A 7,801-nucleotide genomic window follows, 5' to 3' on the forward strand; every position below is an offset into this window, starting at 1 on the left:
CTAATATAACCACTGATTGGTATACATGACACATGACAGCGTTTGATCATAGTGGTAGCTCGCCGTGCCTCTGCTTTCCCCAGTTAATGAGAGCCGTAGGAAGGACCAAAATTCGCAATTCCCCTCTAGCCTCTAGACTTCAGAGTCCAATAGCTCTGTTCTGTTTTGTTAGTTTTCCTTTTATTTGAGTTTCAAAAAAAAGTTTTCCTTTTATTTTGAAAGCCGTCTCTCTTCCCTCGCAAAAATAAAAAAGAAAGCCATCTCTCTTTTGGAGTACAAACTTTATTAAAAAAATCAATAAAAAATCCACATCACTTGGCATGAGTGGTAAGCTATATCAAAAAATAAAGTAAAATAACCCACAACAGAGTTTTGCTGTTCACTAAAAAGAAAGAAAGAGTCCACTCTGCCGCTGTCGATCCGGGGTCCCTTGTGACAAATTTTACAGACAAGGCTGGAGCATTCTTCCTCCTAGAGCAAGCGGAAGAGGATCCGGTCTCAAGAGGAGGAGCGGCATCAAATGAATGCACAGTAAGTTGGTGAGCATTCTGGCGGATTCGTGTTCCCCGACCTCAACATTCCAGCCCAGGACATGCGCCGACGGACTAACAGTGGCTCCCTGAAGGCTCCGGTACCCAGACCATCTCCGGTGGTGGTACCTGCCGGCTAACCCGATAAATTTATTAACCGTGCATAGGGGAGGAAGCGAAAATCGGGATCTCTGACCGTGCGTGCTGACAGGGAAGAAGAGGTGCTGGTCTCATTACCTGAGCTGAGAAACTTTATTTTGTTTTGTTTAGTTGTGAGTTTTACCGCTGGCTTCTTCTGTACTCCCTCCATAAACTAATATAAAAGCGTTACAAACAACTTGATGAAAAGGCAGCATTTGGCAACATTGGAGCAAATTAACATGTCATACATGAAGTTCCACCTGTATACATTATGAACATTAGGAGGTACTTTGAGATTTGGATCAGGAATGACGTACGTGTTAACATCTGAGGAGGGGCCTCACGCGGAAGGCCCTGACGGTGGTAAAAATAACGGATACACCCTTTTATAAAACATAAAAAGAGTATCCCACCTAATTTTGGTACCGGTCCCACCATTACTTTGTAATTTCACTCTCGTAACTCCTTGTAACTCTAACTTTATCACCGTCAGATTATAGAGCATGGACGGCCCCTAAAATCGACAATCACCGTAACAGTTGTAATACATTATACATCTTTTTGAAAGAATTTTTTTTGTATAGATTACATACATCATGACAATGTGATCTCAGGTGGTAATTAAAATCTCAAGGTTAAAACCCAAGAACCGCGCACAAAAGTGGAGGGCCCTTTGCAGGAATGGGAAATGGACCCAAAATAGCATATACTCCCTCCGTTCCTAAATATTTGTCTTTCTAGAGATTTCAACAAGTGACTACATACAGAGCAAAATGAGCAAATCTACATTCTAAGATATGTCTATATACATCCGTATGTGGTAGTCCATTTGAAATCTCTAAAAAGACAAATATTTAGGAACGGAGGAGTATATGTTAAACAACAGTTGGCTTGCCGCCATTAAACAGTTGAACACTAAGCATCCTGCTACGACAGCATGCAGGTTCAGTGTTGGTTCAGATGGGGTGTCATCACTGAAGCCTGAAGATAGGCCTCAGACAGGATCACAAGAGGTCAACAAACTCAGTGATAGCTATTCAACAGCTTATCAAGTGAAACACTATCCTTTCGCAAGAGGGCAACAAAAACATGGAATTGTATAATAGAAACATGACATGGTAAGCAAAAGCAAAGAAGAACAGTTTTATGGAATCTTCCAAAAGGTCTCTTTTTTTTATAAAATGAAATGCCTCCAAATAAACAAAAGAAACATCTGAAATAAACTATAATTAAAGTAAACATTTACATCGGAATGATGATGTGAACAAGATATAGGTCCTGTAACAGACTTAATTGGAATTAATAGTATAAAATTATAAATTCGGCACTGATTGATTATTTTTCTGAATAAGTTTCTATAAGAATGCATTTTTCTAGTGTTTCATCACATCTCACATCGATATGGCCTTGGTAGCTTAGCTAACCACTGCTTTGAGAAGGCATAATAGGAAAAGTGTACAGTAAAACTGCTGGCCAAAAGAGCAAAACATCTTAGAGAATGCTAGTGATCAGGCATGGCCGAAAACATATAAGTTGAAACTTGCCCTTGTCCAAAAGATCTCTCATAACTTAAGAAAAAGAGAAACTAATCTCACATTGTTATGGTCGCAACATTAATTGTAAGTGTGCTGAAGCTGAGCAAATTACTGTGCACACGGCGGCAGACCTGGGAGACAAGGAAAAAAACGGATGTTGCAGCACATAAAGATTCCCGGGAGAACAAAACAACCAGAAGAAATCAAAGCAAAGGCACAACAACAATGATTCCCATGATCAACCAATCCTTTGACAGTCTCCAGGAACTTCAGTGCATATAGCAGATTCAGTTTAAACTTTAAACTCAAAAGTTTCCAGCATTCCTTTGAGACAAGAAAGACGCTTTATTTGGCACGCTCTGCTGCAATATAAGGGATACTGAATTAAGTATATGAAAGCTAACCCGCAGCGATCATACTATATTTTGCGAGCCTTCGCAGCTTTCTCCCATATATCAATAAAGATAGTAGGGCATGTTCTTTTCAGTTGCTCATACCCTACACTATTCATCACATCATCTATTCTATCCAAAGAGTTGATAAATCCAAAGCAAGCCTCTTTGAGCTTGCTGCAATGATGCTGGTCCGCAAGAGCTAACGTGGCCGCCGCAGTCTTGGCATCAAGAAACTCGGAAATTTTTCTCTCACACATCAACTTCATCCTTCCCTTGACATACCTATCTGCAGCCACGAGCAAATGCCTGACCATTTCTTCTTCATCATCGTCATGGAGGTTTCCATGGGAGGATCTCATCCGTGTAGATGAAGTGGAGCAGCGCTTTGAAAACAGCCGGCTCTATGTCTTCAATGGATATGCTCTGGCCCTGCCCGCACTTATCCCTCATCGGCCCGTAGAGCTCCTCCTTGAATACCAGCGACCGCATTGCGAGGACGGTCTTATGGGCAGTGAAAAACTCATCTTTGAACTTGAAAGACACATCCAATTCCTCCCACGCATCCATCAAACTCCTAAGATTGTGCAACAAGTCTGAAGGCGGCACCTGGATATTAAAGCTCATGCCGATCTTCCGCATCTGTGCTTCCTTCAACTTGATAACAGTGATGTCACACTTAATGAGATGGATGTCGTCGGGGATGTACAAGTAGGATGACACTTCAATCAGGCTCCTCCTCACGAACATGGAATGGTCCAAGCAGGATAAGGCATTACTACTGGGGTTGCTGAACACCAGAGGCCCCGTAGATTTTGGCCATATGAAGTTTGCTGGCGACGTTCGTGTGGCCTGCTTGATCAGCGCCAGATGGTACAGCGCCCTCAACTCGACGTCCTAATTCGCGAGGATTCGCGAGAACAACCGCACGACAAGGATTTGCTGATTCGCGTGGCGACGGTTTTTGAGTGCGCAAAAATTGTTTTTTTTTGAGGATTGTGCAAAAATGGGTAATTTGGGGAAAGTGCTCGGTCCACGCCAACTGAAGCACTGCAACCGTGTTGGTTGTCATGAATGCTATATCTCGCTTAGAGCGAGACTAGCATCCGTCTCGCCATAAAGGGCCGGCCCCCTAGCGCTGTTGCTCGCTCGGTCTTTTTACGTACGCTTTCGTCCGGTTTTTTTCCTTCTTTTCTTTCCTCTTTTTTGTCTTCTTTTATTTTTCCTTTCTGTTTTTTCTTCACTGGTTTTCTTCACCTTCCTAGTATTTCATCATTTTTCTTTCTTACTTTCACAGTTTTTACTGATTTTTATTTAATATAAAACATACAATCTTTTATGTGTAATTGTTTCATACAGATTCTACATTTTTTGTATACAATAGGAAATTTTTATATGCACGGTTAATATTGTCCAAATACATGATTAACATTTTCTTGAAACCTTATATATTTTGATGCCTACTTTATTCCACACACATTTTACATTTTTATATACATCAGAATCATTTTTCTATAAATATTTAACATTTTTATATCCATGATTAAAAATTTAAAAAATTGAGCCTATACTATTTTTATTTCAACTTATTCCATACAAATTGTACATTTTTTTGTAAACACCGAAAATATTCTCTTATACACACTTAATATTTTTTATGCAAGATTAACATTTTTCATTTTTTTTGAAAACTTATAGTATTTTTTAATTTCTATTTTCTTCCATACGTATTGTGCAATTTTTGTATATATATATTTTCTTATACATCAAAACCATTTTTCTATACACACTCACATTTTTTATGCATGATTAACATTTTTCAAATTTTGTATATATAGTGATTTTTTTATAACAGACATACTTAGAATATATCAAAATATAAGCAAAAAAAAAAGAAAATGAATGCAAAAAAGTGAGAAAAAAAAGAATGAAATAAAAGCGCTGGAGGCCTATGTCCGCACTGGGCTGGACCAACTGGGCGTTGGCCTTTTTCACTGATCTGACCTTCTAAACAGATCTTAGTACAAAATGAACTCCTTTAAAAACTATTTCACAATCTGACCCTTTTCAGAAACGCCACCGACCGAGGCGTTGCTGCACTATACAGAAACGCCAACCTAGCTCGCGTTGCTGGCCTAGTTGAGACACTACGTGGCAGGGCAGAAACGCCACAACACGCTAAGCCCCTTGGCGTTGCTGCCCAAGTGCCAAACACCAATGCTAGTGGCGTTTCACTAGCTTACTCAAATTTGCCAATTATTTATAAAGGGGAGTAACGCGAGCTAGTTTGGCGTTTCTAAATAGAGAAGAAACGCCATGGCTTGTGGCGTTACCAAAAGGGTCAGATTGTGAAATAGTTTTCGATGGAGTTCATTTTGTGCTAAAATTTGCTGAAAAGGTCAAAACAGTGAAAAATGCCCCGGGCGTCTGCCTTCAGCTGCCGATTTTGCTGTAACTTAATACTTCCGTCCCTACAATTGAGGTGACTAATTGTTATATCTTCTTTAATATTTCTCAAGATCAGATTCTGTTTTGTGCTCTCTATTGCGAAATTACTTAATACAGTATACAATGTGTTCAATAAAAATCATTGCACCCTCTAGCTCCTTATTGATTCCACAGTCCCGTTTCCTTACAATTGTTTGTCTAATGTTGTCGCTTGGAATTGCAGAGAAGATATTATTATTTTTTAGAAAAAAGGAAAGTAGGATTTCAACACCTTCCGCCCGTGCTCCACCTGGAGTACTCCGTCGATACTACATGAGTACTAGGTTATATGTTGTCTGCATCAATGACATCACATTGCCCTGCTACCATTGCTCTTCTGCTTATGAGCTTCGGGAGACTGCCTGATATATGGATGTAGATGATCAAGAAGAGTTTAGAGAAGTCATCTCTAGTTATGTCAGAGTGATATTTTGAGGACCATAATAGCCAGCGACCGTTCCTGCCAGGATGGCATTTGTGAACAGGCGGCTCGCTCGCAATTTTAGTGTTTGGGATTACATTTTTGAGAAAGAGCATGACATTTCAATTATTTTTGAACATTTTTCATTGAAAACTGTCACCATCAAATCTTGATCCTGTGGTCTATCGAGATTCATCATCTAGCCCCCGCTACAAGTCAGGGAGACATAGTTGCTGGTGAAAACCGAGCCGTAGGCGGGTGATGGCGGCGTTTTGTGCCGTTCCCTTGATGAAGGCATCGTCGTGTATCATGCTGCTTCAGGGGAAACCCTATGGTCTGGTTTGCTAGATCAGACGATGGCGGTACTACGATGCCGTTTCTCTCTTGGGAGCATCGTTTATGGAGCGGCGCTGGAAGGCAGAGGCTGGAGGTGGAGCGGCTTCGTCTTGCACGGAGCTTCGGTGGAGCTGTCAAGTCATGCCTGGCCGACAGGTACTACGCTGAGTCATGCCTGGTTGGCAGGTGCTACGCATGATAAATCTTTCAGTCTTCGCGTCTAGGCGGATGAGCGCAGGGCGGTGGCGCTGTTGGGCGCCATGGTGGCGTCAACGGATGTCCGGCCTGGTAAGGATGATGCGGATATCTCTGCACCGGCTGTTGGTCTGTATCAGCGACGACACCGACTTTAGATATGGGGAGTGAGAACACTCCATATTATCGAGTTTGATCTTTGTGAAATAATTAATAAAGATGGCTACATGCATCGATTGATGCAGAGGCCGGGATTTAACCTCTGTTTTTAGAAAAAAACACCACAAACAGAAAGAAGTGGCAAGACTGAGATACTGAGACTGCTGTAATTTTGTCTATTTTGAGCCTAGCACAATAGCAGTTTCAGAAATTCCTAATAAATCCTAGAGGCCCACGCAGCCCATTCGTGCAAGGCAAGATTGAAGGAAATATGCCCTAGAGGCAATAATAAAGTTATTATTTATTTCCTTATATCATGATAAATGTTTATTATTCATGCTAGAATTGTATTAACCGGAAATATAATACATGTGTGAATACATAGACAAACAGAGTGTCACTAGTATGCCTCTACTTGACTAGCTCGTCGATCAAAGATGGTCATGTTTCCTAACCATAGACATGAGTTGTCATTTGATTAACGAGATCACATCATTAGGAGAATGATATGATTCACTTGACCCATTCCGTTAGCTTAGCACTTGATCGTTTAGTTTGTTGCTATTGCTTTCTTCATGACTTATACATGTTCCTATGACTATGAGATTATGCAACTCCCGTTTACCGGAGGAACACTTTGTGTGCTACCAAACGTCACAACGTAACTGGGTGATTATAAAGGTGCTCTACAGGTGTCTCCGAAGGTACTTGTTGGGTTGACGTATTTCGGGATTAGGATTTTTCACTCCGATTGTCGAAGAGGTATCTCTGGGCCCTCTCGGTAATGCACATCACTTAAAGCCTTACAAGCATTGCAACTAATGAGTTAGTTGCGAGATGATGTATTACGGAATGAGTAAAGAGACTTGCCGGTAATGAGATTGAACTAGGTATTGAGATACCGACGATCAAATCTCGGGCAAGTAACATACCGATGACAAAGGGAACAACGTATGTTGTTATGCGGTTTGACCGATAAAGATCTTCGTAGAATATGTGGGAGCCAATATGAGCATCCAGGTTCCGCTACTGGTTATTGACCGGAGACGTGTCTCGGTCATGTCTACATTGTTCTCGAACCCGTAGGGTCCGCACGCTTAACGTTACGATGATAGTTTCATTATGAGTTTATATATTTTGATGTACCGAAGGTTGTTCGGAGTCCCGGATATGATCACAGACATGACGAGGAGTCTCGAAATGGTCGAGACATAAATGTCGATATATTAGACGGCTATATTCGGACACCGGAAGTGTTTCGGGTGATTTCGGAGAAAACCGGAGTGCGGGAAGGGTTACCGGAACCCCCCGGGGAAGTATTGGGCCTTAGTGGGCCTGAGGGGAGAGAGAGGGCAGTAGCCCAGGAGGTGGCGCACCCCCTCCCATGAGGAGTCCGAATTGGACTAGGGGAGGGGGGCGCGGCCCCTCTTTCCCTCTCCCTCTCCCTCTCTTTCCTTCCCCCTTCTCTCTTCCTAGTTGGACTAGGAAAGGGGAGTCCTACTCCTACTAGGAGGAGGACTCCCCCCTCCTTGGCGTGCACCAAGGGCCGGCCGGCCTCCCCCCTTGCTCCTTTATATACGGGGGTAGGGGGGCACCTCTAGACAC

General features: G+C 42.0%; 1 pseudogene; it reads right to left on the bottom strand.

Moving 5' to 3' along the window:
• Positions 1 to 2,624: 2,624 nt before the first annotated feature.
• Positions 2,625 to 3,348, bottom strand: LOC119333976 (annotated as a pseudogene).
• Between the last annotated feature and the right edge of the window lie 4,453 nt (positions 3,349 to 7,801).

This window comes from Triticum dicoccoides, chromosome 7A (genome assembly GCF_002162155.2).
Source record: "Triticum dicoccoides isolate Atlit2015 ecotype Zavitan chromosome 7A, WEW_v2.0, whole genome shotgun sequence".
NCBI lineage: Eukaryota > Viridiplantae > Streptophyta > Magnoliopsida > Poales > Poaceae > Triticum > Triticum dicoccoides.